We start from the raw sequence: 16,268 nt of genomic DNA, 5'->3' as shown, positions 1-16,268 counted from the left end.
ATCTGAATGGCGATTATGCAATATTCTCTGTCAAACAGAATGTTCTCATTCTAACTAAACATCACCTGCTTGTGACAGCCCAGAGAAGGTCGGTTCCAGAGAAGAACCTGGGGTGTCCTAATAGAGGCAATGATACGCTTTTACAAGAAAGGAGCTGAGCTTTGCCATGATGTCATCATCAGCTCTCACACGCAGGGGAAGCTACTGCACAGTGGGTCATCCCTGCCCAACCAATTCCCTTTGGTTACTACCCATCATCTCACTAGTTCTGCTGCTCTTTGTCATTGAGAGAGAAATTGTACAGGGACAAGCAACAGGCTTACAAAGGGAGCCTCTCAGACATCATGATGTGAGTAACAATCTCTTCCCCTGTACTGTAAGTATCCCTTGCCAGCCTTTGGACTCCCTTTATCAGGCATATGACACCCCGGGGAAGATCCTCTCCATGACTTTGCTGTCCTCTCTCCATGACACCTGGAAGCCTTGGGGGCTAAACTAACCAGTTCCACTGGAGTGAAGTAGAGAACAGATACAATAATCGGAAAGCTCGCAAGAGATTGAAATACAGACAGATTTATAGAGCTGGGATACAAAGCACATCATTGGGAATGCATGACGCTTTTGTTCATTAATCATCTTTTACTTTGAATCTATTTCTCAATGAAAAGTAGCTTTCATTTCTATTACCAAGATTAATGTGTCAACAATACACAACAACATAAATGAGACTGTAGTGGAGAGGGGATGAAAAGAGACAAAAAAACAAAAACAAAAGGAAAGGAAAAAACAAAACCCTCAGTACACAGGGTGATATATTTGCTCAGATTACTGCTTTATTTACACCACAGAGAACACTTTATTTTTGAGCTTCATAACTCATTGCTCTATAAAAAAAAAAAAAAAGAAAGGAAACTAGCTAGCAGCACCTACTTCAACATGGAGAAAGAAAATGTACCATAAAGAAAACCCATCCTCTACCCAGTAGGTCTGAATTTTTTTTAAAAATTCTATTTAATATGTGTCGGACTCCAGAGCACCTTATTACCTTATTTAATTTAGGGCAGGAAAGATTTCTCAGAATAAAAATGGCATTAAAGTGATAGGAACTAAGCTATGAAATGTGGACATCATATTTTCTTCAGAGAGATAATCAGCTTATCAGAATTCATTTCAACCTAAGAAAGGTCTTACAACTACACTGAAAATTCAAGCTGGTCTGATCATCTCAAGAATGTAATCTCAAGGAAATGGTAAAACTATCAAGGCAAGCTTGGTGCAGTTATCTTTATGTATAAGAACCATAAGCATCAGATCCCGACAGAATCACTGTGGCAGGGTGTGCTCCCGAGGACGGGAGAGACCTTTCTATAAAATACATGAAGTACCTTTGCTGATACCACTATTTTTTTTTTTTTTTACAAGTCACTGAGGGTATTTTTCAAAGATGCATTGCTATATTCTTTACATCTAAAAATCCTCCCTATATAGGTATTCTGCAAAGATAAATAATAGTTTCCTAAATTAGTCATCAACAGAGGTGTAAGTTTTAGTCCCACTCTTGCTGTTAACTAACTAGCTGTTTGGCCTCAATTAAGTTACTTAACTCACTCAGAGCCTTAGTTTCCTCATTTTCACAAGAAAGGGGTTGGACCTTCTTGTTTTTTAAACTGCTCTTTTCTTTTAATTTCTCTAGGTGATCTGTTTCATGTGCATTTTTATAGAAAGGAAAATCAGTGACAGCAAAAGCAAGTTTCAAGAGGAGTCAAGACCAATATAGAATATGCTGTGTGCCTCTTGGTATAAAATTCCCACCCCATACAATCCCTCTAAAAAAGAAAAAAAATTAAACAAAAATAGAGAAAACCCTCTGGTCAGAAGGTAATAACTAATTTTAAAAGAAATGAAATGGATTTTGGAAGATAAAAGAAAATTCTCCATAGCCAATCCTCATGTTCAGCAAAGAACCACCAAGCCATCTGATACAATGTTTGGAAAAACAAAGACAATGAAATGAAGGAAAAAGCTAGGCAGAAAGGTGGATCAATACAGCACTCAACATCTCTGTGTGGGAGAACGGAAAGTCATAAAACTAGACCAAAGTCATGAAAAGTTTGGTAAATGTTCCAAGGGCCACACTGGGTAATCATCAAAAGTTATGGGTTTAATGTGAGACTTCATCCACACTTGTTTTGGGTGATATTTTCTTTACAGCATAATTTCCAGTAAGTAATAAATATTGTAGACTCAGCTACAAGAAACAGGAATTTTCAGGACAAAAATACTTGCTTCTATGGTTTTTGTCATGAGAGACAATAACATATAATGGTAAGAACTCAAGACCGACAATAAGGAAAACCTGAATTCTGATTTTTCTGTGTTTGACATTGGGAGATTCATGGACATCTCTGGACCTCAGCATCTTCTTTTGGCAAGTGGCTAGCAGTACCCTATACCTTAAGATTGCTCTGAGAATTAAATGAAATAATGCATGTAAAATTCTTCACAAAATGCTTGCACATACCTCTTTGATAATTTTTAGCAACTTCTATTATGTGAAGTTTCATATTTTAGGCTGAGATGGAGTAGACATTGGCATTTATAGAGTATTTACTAAGTTCCAGACCCCCTTCTAAACTTTCTCTGTAGTATTTTTCATTGAAGAATCTTCACAGCAATACTTATAAGTTATTTTTATTCATTTCTCAGGAAACTAGATCTCATAATGTTCCAACTTAACCCAGAAATGCTTCAACTATTCACAAGAATTAGAAAAGTATCATATTAATAAAGGTACTTACTTTAATAAGATCTGCACCACTTATTAAGAAAATAGTCCTTAATCCTAAAGCAAACTCCTAGCCAGGCATTTGAAAAAAAGTAATTTGCTTAATTTCTACCCACGGTCCACATACTTTGATACCATGTGACACCCATCAAAAATACAGAATTCATGCATATGAAACTCTGACTTATTCCACAGAGACTTAGAATCTGTGTGTGCATAATTTCTTTCAGATTTGAAATACGTAGGCATCTTAAGTAAGTCTACAACTTAAAGAAGCAGAAGGAAGAAAAATCTTGATTCAAAAGTTTCCAGGTTCTATTTCTAATCTTCAAGGATTTTTTCAACGGCAATTCAAAAGACGTAAACATTTTTAAAAAGAACATAATGTAAGCTATTTTGCTCATTTTAACATGTGTATCCACTCATTAATCCATTTGGCATTTCTGAGCCCCCACTTGGTGAAAACCATCAAAGCATGGTGCCAGGCACAGTTCTGAATTCAGAGATGAATGGGATGCTCTGTTTTTCAAACTAGCTCATATCCCTAAGAGCTGATAAAAAGCAACAGTAATCATCTGTTGATGGACATCTTGGCTCTTTCCACAGTTTGGCTATTATGGACATTGCTGCTATAAACATCGGGGTGCACGTAGCCATTGGGTAAAGAAGATGTGGTATATATATACAATGGAATATTATGCAGCCATCAAAAGGAATAAGATCTTGCCATTTGCAACGACGTGGATGGAACTGGAGGGTATTATGCTGAGCGAAATAAGTCAAACAGAGAAAGACATGTATCATATGACCTCACTGATATGAGGAATTCTTAATCTCAGGAAACAAACTGAGGGTTGCTGGAGTGGGGGGTGGGGTGGGAGGGATGGGGTGACTGGGTGATGGACACTGGGGAGGGTATGTGTTCTGGTAAGCGCTGTGAATTGTGCAAGACTGTTGAATCTCAGATCTGTACCTCTGAAACAAATAATGCAATATATGTTAAGAAAGAAAAAAAGAAGAAGAATATAGCAGGAGGGGAAGAATGAAGGGGGGGAAATTGGAGGGGGAGAAGAACCATGAGAGACGATGGACTCTGAAAAACAAACTGAGGGTTCTAGAGGGGAGGGGGTTGGGAGGATGGGTTAGCCTGGTGATGGGTATTGAGGAGGGCACGTTCTGCATGGAGCACTGGGTGTTATGCACAAACAATGAATCATGGAACACTATATCTAAAACTAATGATGTAATGTATGGGGATTAACATAACAATAAAAAAAATTAAAAAAAAAAAAAAGAAAAAATAAATATCCAATGGTTAATTAAAAAAAAAAAAAAAAAAAAAAGCAACAGTAAAACAAGGTTCCAAGCAGAGAAACTGAGGACTGACGCATTCTGACTTGGGAGGGTGGGGGTGGAGGTGACATACACGGTAAAGTGACAACTAAGATGATTCATGGAGAATTACTAGGATTTATTTGCTCAACAGTCAGAGAAAGGGAACATGAAGAACTGGACAAGCTGCCACGTAACAAAAGAATATGGCTGAAACAGGTGGAGGGATGAGACTTCATGGCATATTGGAGAATCGTGAGCAGTCTTCATGAACCAGAGTGGAGTAAGGTTATTGAGGGGAATGACCCTGGAAAGATGAAACCAAATATAGGTGGCTCCATGGGCCTGACCTAACAACTGTGCCAACGTAACAAACACTTAATGTGTGCTTAACGCTGGGCACTGTGCTTAGTGGTTTGCATAGACTAAGAGCTGAGCCTCCCTAAGAATTCTGTGAGGTAGGTATTCCTAATGCCAGTTTCACAGTTGAGGAAACTGACTCAGAGAAACCAGTGGTGGAAAGACTGCTGAGTAGTAAGATGAGGGGCCATGTCCTTAACTGAGACCATCAGACGCCAAAGACCATACCCTAAGCCACTGTAAGTCAGTCAGTTCATGCTTTGGCTGGTAGTCATGAAGAATCCATGAAGGATGTCTGAGGAAAGGGATGACATGTTCTGACCTGTGTTTTATGAGAATAACTGGACACAGCGTAGAAAATGGACGGGGAGAGTGAGAGACGGAGGCTCAGGAAGCTATTGTAAAAATGCAGTTTCTGAAGCCACTTCCTCTGCTTACTTATTTGCACTGAACCACTTGCTGGCTTTGTGACTTGGGGTAAGTGACTCAACCTCTCTCAGCCTCAGTTTTTACATTTATACTATGGGAATCGTATTAATGTCACTCAACTCAAGTGGGTTGTTTTGAGGAATAAATGAATTAATACATTTTGAGTTTTCAGATCTGCCCGGCTAATTGTAGCAACCTAACAACCATGTTAGTTTATCATCTCTTAAGGAAGATCAGCTAACAGGGAGGAAAAAGAGGAAATGGGTCTACCCATTCAGATGAGCCCCTTCTTCAGGGGATGTCAAATGCTTCAGGCACCTGCCCCTTCTTCCAGTCGTTAGTATTCAGCCTGACCCTCCCCTCTGAAGCTACCAACACCTTACACCGTTGCCAGGGAGGTAGGTTGCCTTCCTTCCAAATCAAACTGTGGGTACAATGGCAAACACTTCTTACCTGGGCACAAAGATGAGGAGGTGCCATAGGCAAGGACAAGACAACATAGGGAATAGGTTAAGGTCCCCATAGACTCTAATGTCCACTATGACCAGTGCCCAGTTCAACCCTTCAGGCTTTTAAGCTACAAATTACTGTGTGGGAAATGCCAGGTCATCCATGAACCAAAACAAATTGTAATTCCAAATTTTCCATTAACACCCAAAGGGTGAGGTGATACATTTAAATACTGGATTACATTTGCATCCAACAAATACGTGAACTTCCCATGATTTGTTTCATTTCAATGGCTAACCTTTGGGAAACACTCTCTTGAGATGGCTTGTCACTCTTGAACCCTGCTTGGTATACTGACACTAAGGGTATTTTTACTTTTTAATTAGCACTATTGCCAACCCAGAAGGAAGGTCTTGGTGAATCATATGCGTGTACAATGTTAACTGAACCCATAAGGATCTGCTTAGCTAAAGGCAAAGTTCAGATGCTTTGCAGCTGCATTCAACTTGATCTGAAAAGGAATCATCAAGCCCCACCAGCTGTTACACTCTGATGATTCTGAAAACCTAAAAACAAAATAAAAATTTGTCAAATAAATTGACAACTGTTTTCTACATCTTAGGACTACATTGTTTACCTGTGGTGCATAATAATCGAAGGCACCTGCGGAGCTCTGAGTGGTTCTTTGAGGCATGACTAGAATCAGTTCCATAGTGTGTTGGGAAATAACAGGTAACGGATATATGGGGTGTACCATGCAGTAGAATCGGGCTAATAAACACTAATATCACTCTTATTTTATAGATGAGGAAACAAAAGTTCAGAGAAGTTTTTTTTTAAATACCCAAGGTCACTGTAATGGCAAGTTCATCAGTAAGTGGTGAGGTTAGAACTGAAGCCACTATTTGACAAAAGCCATGGGTGTCCTCTCCATGTGGTTACCCACTTATGGCCTCCCTCTGGACAGTAAGTTAATGACAGTCTAACCACTAACATTTGTGTCATGTAGTATACTAGGTGTGCTTAATATAATACCACCACCACCCAATAATCATTATAGCCATCTAGGAGGTGGGAACTGCTCTAATACCCATTTTCAAGATGAGCAAAGTGAGGCATTGAGGAACAAGGTCTCCCAACTTTTTGGTGATAAACTCAGGATTTTCTGCTTCCAGAGCTAAATGTCTAACCTCTTTCTTACTTCAGTATCTAGCGCTGAACTTGGCACCAAGGCAATACCTACTGTTTGATAAATGGATGAGTGCATGAATGACTTACTCCATGAATGACATCTCTGTGAGTTCAGGTACCTCCACAACCACAACATCTGACAAGGTGCCTAGCACATAGTAGGTGCTCAATAAGTGTTTGTGTAGGAATGACTGATGGTATGGCTAAATGCATGCAGACCCTGGGCTCTGATTCCTTTGCAGAAGAGGAAAAGATGTTGTTTGATGATTATCTCCTAAGCCTTTTCTTCCATTCCTGCTCTCCACGATAACCACATAGAAATGCGTGAATAAAATGGCTATGTTGCATCTGGTGTCCTGCTGGATTAGCTTGTGGCCCAGGGGACATTATCGGCGCCAAGGATCATAATCCTTCACTCCCTATCTCTTTGCAAACAGAACTGACAAAACGCTCCCCGGGCTCTCTGAAGTAACCTTCACATTTGTGAACAGCCAGCTTTACATGTTTTCCCCCTGAGTGGGAGTCCCCGTCTCCTCCTCATTTCAGGAAAAGAGGCCAACTTCAGGTAACCGTACCTTTAGCATCACACACTGCATCAGCAGCTACACCCCAGTAATCTGACATGTGTGAAATGAGTCCGCTTATCAAAAAAGAGAGTGCCCAGCAGCTTTTAGGGATGCGGAAGGGGCCTGCTGGTTGCTGCAAATCTCTCACCAGCGCACTGGAGTTTGACACTTAATATTCAAACCCAACTACAGGCTATGTACTCAGAGGATAAAACTCAGTAATAGCACACGGATCCACGGGCTGACAGGCTGAGCATACAAACCTCCAGTGTAAAGACTCACTTAAGAGCTTTCTGCCACAAATGGAGCTGGAGTAGAGAGAGAAAAAAAGAGAGAGACAGACAGGAAAAAGCATGGTCATAGTGAAAACAAGTCAAGGTGGAATCAGCATGAAAATCCCCAAGTATAATCCAGCAATTTGATGGGGGTGGTGGTAGTGGGGGCCAGGAAAGAAACAAAAACTAACTAAACAAACATGTATCTTGCTCATCAATTTGCCTCCTTAAATGATAGGCAATAATTTAAAAACACAGCTCATGCTTCTATTTAAATTCGTGTGTGTTAGTGCTTGTCATTGTCCCCACTGGAGACTCAAAATAAGAGGAACATTTCTGGAATTACACATCATAACAGAGAGATAGCCAAAAGGACAATCTGCTATTTATGTGCCAATTGCCAAAACACAATTTTCCAAACATGCATTAACCTAAGAATTCCCCACACTGTCTAGCTAATTCTATAGCCTCTATAGAATCTCATACAGGGCTTTGCATAAAGTAGGAGCTCAATGATTGCTGACAGGTAAGTGTTAAGTCTAAAAACAGCGTATTCACATTTAGTTGTTTGGGGGTTTTGTTTTTCTGTGTTTTTTGTTTTTTGTTTTTTTTTTTTAAGTAATCTCCACACCCAATGTGGGGCTCAAACTCACAACCCTGAGATAAAGAGCCACATGCTCTACTGACTGAGCCAGCCAGACACCCCAAGTTTTGCCTATTTTATAGAAATTCTGAGCTAAGCCTACTTGGTCTAAATCAGAGACCACAAGCTGGAGGTCGGAGGGGTCACATGTTTGAACTACTCACCACTTAAAACAATTTGCGAAAAAGCTGCCAGCACTTAAAAAAATCAACATTAAATATCTATGATTCTGACTCTTCTTGATAAACCATAATACCCAACCATACTGAGACCATATTTCTGCATAGCAAAAATCCAGTGAGCTGAGTAGTTGATGCTTCCATTAGAAAGACTGTGTATTCTCTCCAGTGCCCACTCCTCTCTAATGCCTCTTAACCACTTCACTCGTGTATTACCTGTTTGGCTTCCAACAGGCATTGGAGTTTTTAATCTCTGCTTTAACTATTTAGAGTGCAAGACAAACATTATTATCTTCATTGTATCCACTGAAATGCTTTCCCTTTACCCTTAAGGTAAAAATGCATGCAATTCTTCCTGTTTTTCCACCATGGAATTCTAGGATGATACAAACCCATCAGGCATACTGGCCACAGGAAGAGAATGAATGGTTGACTCTGATGAAATTCTAAGCAAGTAAAGTGATTTTTCCCTTTTAGCTTTCATTATAATTGCAGAAATGTTCCAAAAAGGGAGAGATCTCATTTGACACACTGAGCTTTGAAAACCATAACTGTGATGATCAAGTGACTCACTTGCATATACAACTTTCAGTGGCTCCCTGCTGCCTACAGAATGCTGGTAAACTCCTTAGCATGGCATCTATAGAATAAGCTCACCTCACCCAACCATCTGGACTTCGTTTCTCTTGACCATCTCATTATGCCCACTACAATCTAGCTACCACATCTCCTAGGTATTTCCCTGGTGTGTCCCACTTCCTTCAATAACTGGCATTTCACTCATCCTATGCCCTTTGGCTGGAATCTCATTCTTTGACCCTTCATATAGGAAAAGCACACCCATGCTTTAAGGTCCAGCACAAGTACCATTTTGCAAGGAAAGTCCTTTCCAGCCCTTACAGGCTAAATGAGTCTCTCTTCCCTTGGGTTTCTATGATCCTGTATCTTAGTGAATGCTTCCACTAAGACACACTAAATGTAGTGTATCTAAATTATCTCATAGTTCTCTAATTCATGATTATTTTCTGATAGATATTTATTGCTCGCCTGTCTCCAAACATACACTGTGAGTTTCTTGAGGGGAAGAAATCATCCAACTTTGGTCCTTACCAATTTTAATGACTGAATTTGCAACAAATATTCAAAGCAGGAGATGATGAGCACAAACACAGTGATAAAGGTATTCAGAAGAGGGGGAGCTTGAATCTTCCTGGGGAAAATCAAAAACAGTCCCATGGGAGACCTAAGTTTTGAGAGGCAGTCTGGTATAGTAACTAAGATGTAGACTCTGAAGCTGAAGTGTCTCGGTTTAAATCCCAAATCCAATACCTCTAGCTATGTATCTGGTGCAAGTTACTTAGTCTCTGTGGGTTTCACTTTCCCCATCTGTAAAGTGATACCATTAATATTGCCTACTAAATAGGGTATAATGGAAATTAAAGATTTTGGCATCTCCCAGTGGGGAAAATAGCATAAATAGAGTCAGGGATGAAGGGAACTTTAGGTGCCCAGAGTTAACAATGCTGTAAACTTTGGTATGTCACTGTGTGTAGCAGAGAACAGGTTGAAACAGGCTGGAGCCAGATCAAAAAGGACTTTGATTGTCAGTGTAGAATTTTTTGAACTGTATTTTGTAATAAGAACTGGAGTGTTCAGGGATGCAGCTCCCAGGCTGAGGTTTAGTTAACCATTTATTTCAGGCAACTTGTTTCATACCCAAATCTAAAGAACTACAAAACTCGTAACAAGGATGTGTAAAGCCACAAGATAGAGTTAATGACTTTTTGACAATGTACAAATAAGACCATTCACCTGGAAGAGGCAAAAATCAGTCCAACTATAGGAATTTTCTGGAATGAGAAACAAATTATCTATGTGAGGTCCCCTCTCCCAACCATTCAGTTGCTTTCTTTTAGATATTCTCTAAAACTCTACAAGGCAAAGCTGTAAGGCCAATAGAAACATGGATATTAACAGGCTGGTTTTAATGTCTGAATATATCTGTTTGACCCTGGATTACTGAGCAATTTTAATTTCTTCGTTAAGTTCTCAAAGATACCTCCCACCAAGGAAAAATTCACATGTAATTAGATTTTCCTTAAAAAAAAAGAAAAAAAAATTCTATAGAACTGTTTCCTCCAATGAGAAGCCATTGGAGGTATTTCCACCAGACTATTCTATGTAAGACTTCGTCGGAAAATGCCAATTTCTTTATTAACTGCGCCTTCCTTAATTTAACACCAAAGTGCAGAGGCACACCAGGATTCACTAATAATGATCATTAAGAAACTTTTTATCCTGTACAATATAGATCTGAACACACACACACACACCCCAACAAAATCTATAGTTTTTAGGACAGACATTCTAAGGAAGGGGAAAAAAGTGAATAAGGCAGGTAGTTTCCACCACCTCCTATGATCTAATCCTCATAAAAGAACGTATTACCCTCATCTCGAAGAATTTAGTTTCTGGTATATCCTAGAGTAGAAAGCATAATGTCCTTCATTTGCAATTGTACATTTTATGCAATAAGAAAAGCTACACCCTCAGCACCATAAACACCTTCAATATTAACTGAGCACCTAGTAGGTACCAAATCCTTTTCTTTTGCCCATATGTGTTAAACTCATTTTAGTGACAACAGGAAAACTGCTATGTTGCTTTTCTTTTAACAATCCACATATTATCTATACTGAAATCATTGCTGTTTATCATTACAATCCATGCTGGTTCTTATTGCATATGTGACTAACTATTACTTTCAGGCAAAGTGGCAGAATTCATGAAAAGGTAGTTTTTAAATGCAATAATCCAAGCCACATTTCCCTCCTTGTTGTGTAAAAATGCTGTGGCCACAATTTTCCACATTTCTAAACCTCTTTCCCTCATTTTGCTTAAAAGCACTGGTTATCTCTTATGATCTTGTTGCCTTTTCTCTACATTCTCCTAGTTAAGCTGTTATATTTCCATTTCATTTTCAACTATCAAAGGTATTCAGATTTCCCTGATCTCCCTTCTCTTTCTACACTGCTTCATGAAATCATTATTCTCTTATTGTGGGCTGATTCTTCATATTACTTATTCAATTTGCTCTCTTTTACCAGTGGCCTTAAATCCTTAGTACATTCAGAAGACATCTGCATTATTTTGTTCCTTCAAATTGCCTGGGAAGGCATTTTCCCCAGAATGCATCAATCCCTACCTTTTCATTTTATAATTCTTACTCATTGCAACTTCTTGTATTGCACTTAGCTATGTTTTAAGTCAAGATTAGTATTGTGGATTAGACTGATGCTGGACAATGCCAGACATGCTAGAAGATGAAAAGGTGATCAATTAAAATGGCATGAGACAGTAGCATTCTAGCAATTTCCAGTGAACAGCTACAGTTCTGTAACATAAGCCACGGGTAATCTCAAGAATGTCTTCCTCCCTGTTACTGCTGTGGTTAAAATGGGAGCTGATTAGGATGGTGCCCCCTAGTGTCCAAATTGAAATGAGTGACTTCCTCACTTCCTTCCTCTCTAACAAAAGATACGTTGGTGGGGTTTTATTTTTTGTACCAATCAGAGGTGGAGGGTTAACTTATTCCTTCAATCTTTATCCACCCTTCACAACAAATCTATGAAATAATGCATCCGTGACATTTGCAAAGAAAAATTCTACTGTTCAGAGATTGCTAAATTGTGTGATTTGAAGGAAAAATCATCCCCATTACTAAACAGATGAGTATATTTCTTTGTTAATCTAAAAATAATCGCCCAAAATTCATTTTACAACTTGCACACACAGGGCATCACTGGTAAAAACTTTAAAAGTTCATTCTGTTCAAAATCTGGACCTACATTTATTTGTTACTTACCTTTCTCAGACTACTGGGAGCTAAAGCAAATGGTCTGTACTCTCCTGTGGGTGACTGAGTATTAATGAGGAGCATTACCTTGAAAACTAATGTCCAAGAATTACTAATGGTTCCAGTAGACCTTAAAGCTTCAAGATTCCAATTCAGCCATTCTAAGCAGGGATTACCAAAAGTGTGTTCTAAAAATTCACCCCAGCACAGAGCCATATAGAGATATACGCCACTACCTGATTACAAACATAAGACCTTGCTTCAGTGATGGAAGCTGTGACAACATGCAGTAGACAGAGTGCTTGACAGCATGAGCTCGAAACAAGAAGTCCTGAATTGAAATCCCAACTCTGCTTTTTCTAGAAGTACAATTTTAAATCCATTATCTTACCTCACTGAGATTCATTTTTTTTCAACCTATAAAATAGAGATCATAAAAACCATAATAGTACTGATCATAGGATTTTCACGTGAATTGGAATGAAGTATACATACAGTTGGAAGTATGTTGAATGGCACTCATATGCTCAAAACACTTGCTACTCAGAGCGTGGTCCTTGGGTTGACTACATCCTATCTTTGAGAGTTTATTAGAAATGGTGAATCTCAGGCTGTAACCCAGATCTGCTGAATCAGAATCAGCATTTAATCTCCTAGGTTACATGTTTACACAATACAGCTTGAGAAACACTTCTTTAAGTACCTTTTTATATCATTCTGCAAAGCATTGTTAACCACAAACATTTTCTCCATAAATCTCAGCAACACGGAGGTGAAATTTTAGGGAGAAATTATTTTCCTTTCCATACACTGAATCAGAGCATATACATCTCATCAAGCGCCACACAAAGCTAAGAGTTACATCAAGTCACAAAGTGGGATATAGTGGTCACTTTAGTGTTTTTCTAAATACCTTATAGATGCCTGTTTATAGACACAAAGGTTTGGAGTATGCAAAATGCACCAATATGTAACACTGCCTATTTTTCTTTAACAAGAAATAGAAGCTTAATTTTGTATAGGAAACAGGTGTGAGTCAAATTGGCTGTCTCATCAGATTTTAAGTTCTACCAATACTTTCCATAGATGTTTCTAGCTCAGAACAATAGCTTGATAATTTTGGAGTTTTTCCACATATAAGCAAATATTCTTAATTGTAGACATTCACATGATAAGAAGTGGAGAAAAGTTTTAACATGTTACTTCATAAGATATGGTATACTTGTATATGTTTATGTGTGTGGGGGTATATGTATACCCACATATATACTTTGAGCTTAGAATCTACAAAGATTGCTATTTCCTTCTTCCTATTAAATGGTTAGTCATTGAGCAAATGTCATGAAAGCCCAACTATATGCCAGGCATTGCACTGTGTTAGCAGTAGTGTGAGAAATGTTGGATGAAACCCACGTGACTGTGAATGCTGCAGTATTTGGTATTGTAATCATATGCCTATCACTGTGTCTGACACACAGTAGGCACTTAAAACACATCCACTGGCTAATTTAATGAATACCATATTGGCATACACCAATTATAGTATAGGACTGTTAACATGTTTGTTTTCTACTGAAAAAAAACCAGCTTAATTTCAACTCTGAACAGATGGATGAGATAGAGCAAGCAACACCATGACTATTTTTGGTGACACTAGGCCATTTTAAATATGGATTAGTCACTTTGTTCCCTTAACCCTCCATTTCAACTAGAGAATGGTAAATTTATTGAGTTCACTCTTCAAGACAGAATCTGTATGCAAGTGTGTTTTCTGTGGCTATCACTTATAACGACTGAATGACTTACAACATCCTTAGATGGGGTGTTCAGATTACCATGGGCTTCATTGTTCCTTTATCATTTTATACCCAGCCCAATTCAAAATTTGCAGATAGCTGTAGGCATTTGAGTTTGCATCCCTTTGACCTAATTCCCCAATTTGTTTATTTTGATTCATTCATTCAACTATACCTTGCCAGTTAACTCTGTGCCACCCACCACCCTAGGTGTGGAGCAAATATTGCCATGATTAGGAAAGACATGATCCTTGCTCTCACAGAGCCTGAATTCTAGTGCAGAAATGTAGAGACAGAACAAAGAAATAAACAATATCATTTAAGGTAATCAAGTCCCTCCAAATCTGGTCTTCCGTGTATCAAAGCTTATTGGATAGGATGCATTGGAAGTATCTATCACCCAAGGCATATGTTCCCAGGGCAAACATCTGCTACTCAGATGAAGCTATCTGGGGAGTCACCTTCCTTCTTTTAGGGCAGCCTCAGAGAATTCTCTAGTCCAGTGGGCAAATAAAAGGACTCTAATGCAAACTACCACCAGCACAATAGGCATCTGTTCAGAGTCCATTTAGGGCCATGGATAAGTCAGATATCACTAACTAAGGATATGACTGCTATCTCCCAGAACTCACAAAATGTAAGTTCACATTACTCATGACCATGGGTTCATCATCATAGTTACAATATCAACTATGAGACTGCCATATTCTAAGTGTAATAAATATATTATTGCTAATCCCTACAATACTCATGAAAGCAGGTACTAGCATCTTCAACTTATTAAGGAGAAATGGAGGCATAGACATTAAGTAACTCATCCAAGGCAACCAGGAAGAAGGAAGGACATCAGCTTGGATGCACAGTGAGGTCAGTCATTTCAAAAGTTCTCACACATGTGGAGCACCTGGGTGACTCAGTCAGTTGGGTGTCCAACTCTTGGTTTCAGCTCAGTCATGATCTCATGGGTTGTGGGATCGAGCTTCATGTTGGGCTGTGCTCAGCGGGGAATCTGCTTGGAAATTCTCTCCCTCTGCCCCTCTCCCCACTCATTCACATTCTCTCTTTCTCTCTCTCAAAAAGATAAATAAATCTTTAAAAAAATAAGTTCTCACACATCTCTGTCAAGACTTCTGAACTTTTCACAAGTTACTCACTGGGAATGTGTCATTAATGATAAATTTTAAAATATAAGAAGACTTGGCATTCAGAGCCCTTTGCATGAGAAGAAAACGGTGGGGGGCTAAAAATGGACTCCAGGACCAATGTCAGAGGAGCCCTCCTGCTGAGACTCAGGCTCTCTAGAATTATTCAGAGTGTTTCTTTGTAACATAATTCAGCATTTCCCCTGGAAAGAAGACCATACCCGAACATTTATTATCGGTGCCAAAACAGTGTATAATTAATATTTTGTGGCAATGCAGTCACCTGCCTTAATGTTTACTCTAACAATATTAGCTTGGTTTGAAATAAATAATGCTTCACCGACTGTGTGTTATCCCACTTTTAGACAAGAAGCTTCAATTTATTTAATTATGTGACTGATGATTTATTGTTGCATTCTTCCTTGGGTTACATGTTGTGTTAATGGGCCATCAATGTAAATAAGGTGCTTTTTGGTAGAATCCAACATCTTCAATACAACAGAGCTTTCACAAAGAGAAGAGTAGAGGAATGGATTCTACCTAGAATCAAAGTCTTCCCCGATGTTGCTAACAGACCCTATCCTCCTTTCATGGCCATGGAGACCACAGAAGTACAAAGATTGATGTGCTAGGACTGGGGGGCAGGATAAGCAGGGAGGAGATCCAAGCCCAAGTGATGGTCATTTACATCCTTAAACAAAAACCTCTCACCAGGAGGAAGGGCAGAAACTATAATACATTTAAGGGAGTATGAAGCCAAGAACATAGACATATCTCTTATTGTGCATAGAATCAATACTCAGCAACACCCAAGAGGTGTTTGGAGGATGAAAACCCTTACCCATATATAGGATGTGTAATTTCAGGGTGATTGGCACCCATGGACTGAGAAATATACCGTCATTGTGAATACTGTACTTATCTGTACCACAATAAATGGTCTCTATCCCTTTTTATTCAGCTCACATGCCCTCCAAATTCACATTTACAGAAATAGTCTTAAATTTTCCATTCTATGATCTTTTCCATACTTCTAATAAAATGCCATTTTCATGGTGGCTTATGCAGAATTTACTTCCTACTTTGCTTAATATATTTAGTATCTGGTATTCTAAATTTGCAAAATAACAGAAAGTCCCCCACCCCAGTATCACTGTGACACAGCCTACAGTATTTTTAGGCATTATTTTTAATTTTCCTTTTTCTTTTTTCTTTTTCTTAAATCCCTACAGTTAGGTACTGAAATGAAACTACAATGGTAAAA

General features: G+C 38.8%; 1 protein-coding gene across 1 annotated transcript in view; it reads right to left on the bottom strand.

The window, feature by feature from the left end:
* Positions 1-16,268, bottom strand: part of RBFOX1 (RNA binding fox-1 homolog 1) — a 1,177,605-nt gene that overhangs the window by 1,152,891 nt on the left and 8,446 nt on the right. The gene's annotated exons all lie outside the window — the stretch shown is intronic.

Source organism: Phoca vitulina, unplaced genomic scaffold (genome assembly GCF_004348235.1).
Source record: "Phoca vitulina isolate PV1807 unplaced genomic scaffold, GSC_HSeal_1.0 scaffold66, whole genome shotgun sequence".
Taxonomy (NCBI): Eukaryota; Metazoa; Chordata; class Mammalia; order Carnivora; family Phocidae; genus Phoca; species Phoca vitulina.
Note: the sequence above shows the minus strand (reverse complement) of the source record. Positions and strands in the feature narration are given on the sequence as shown.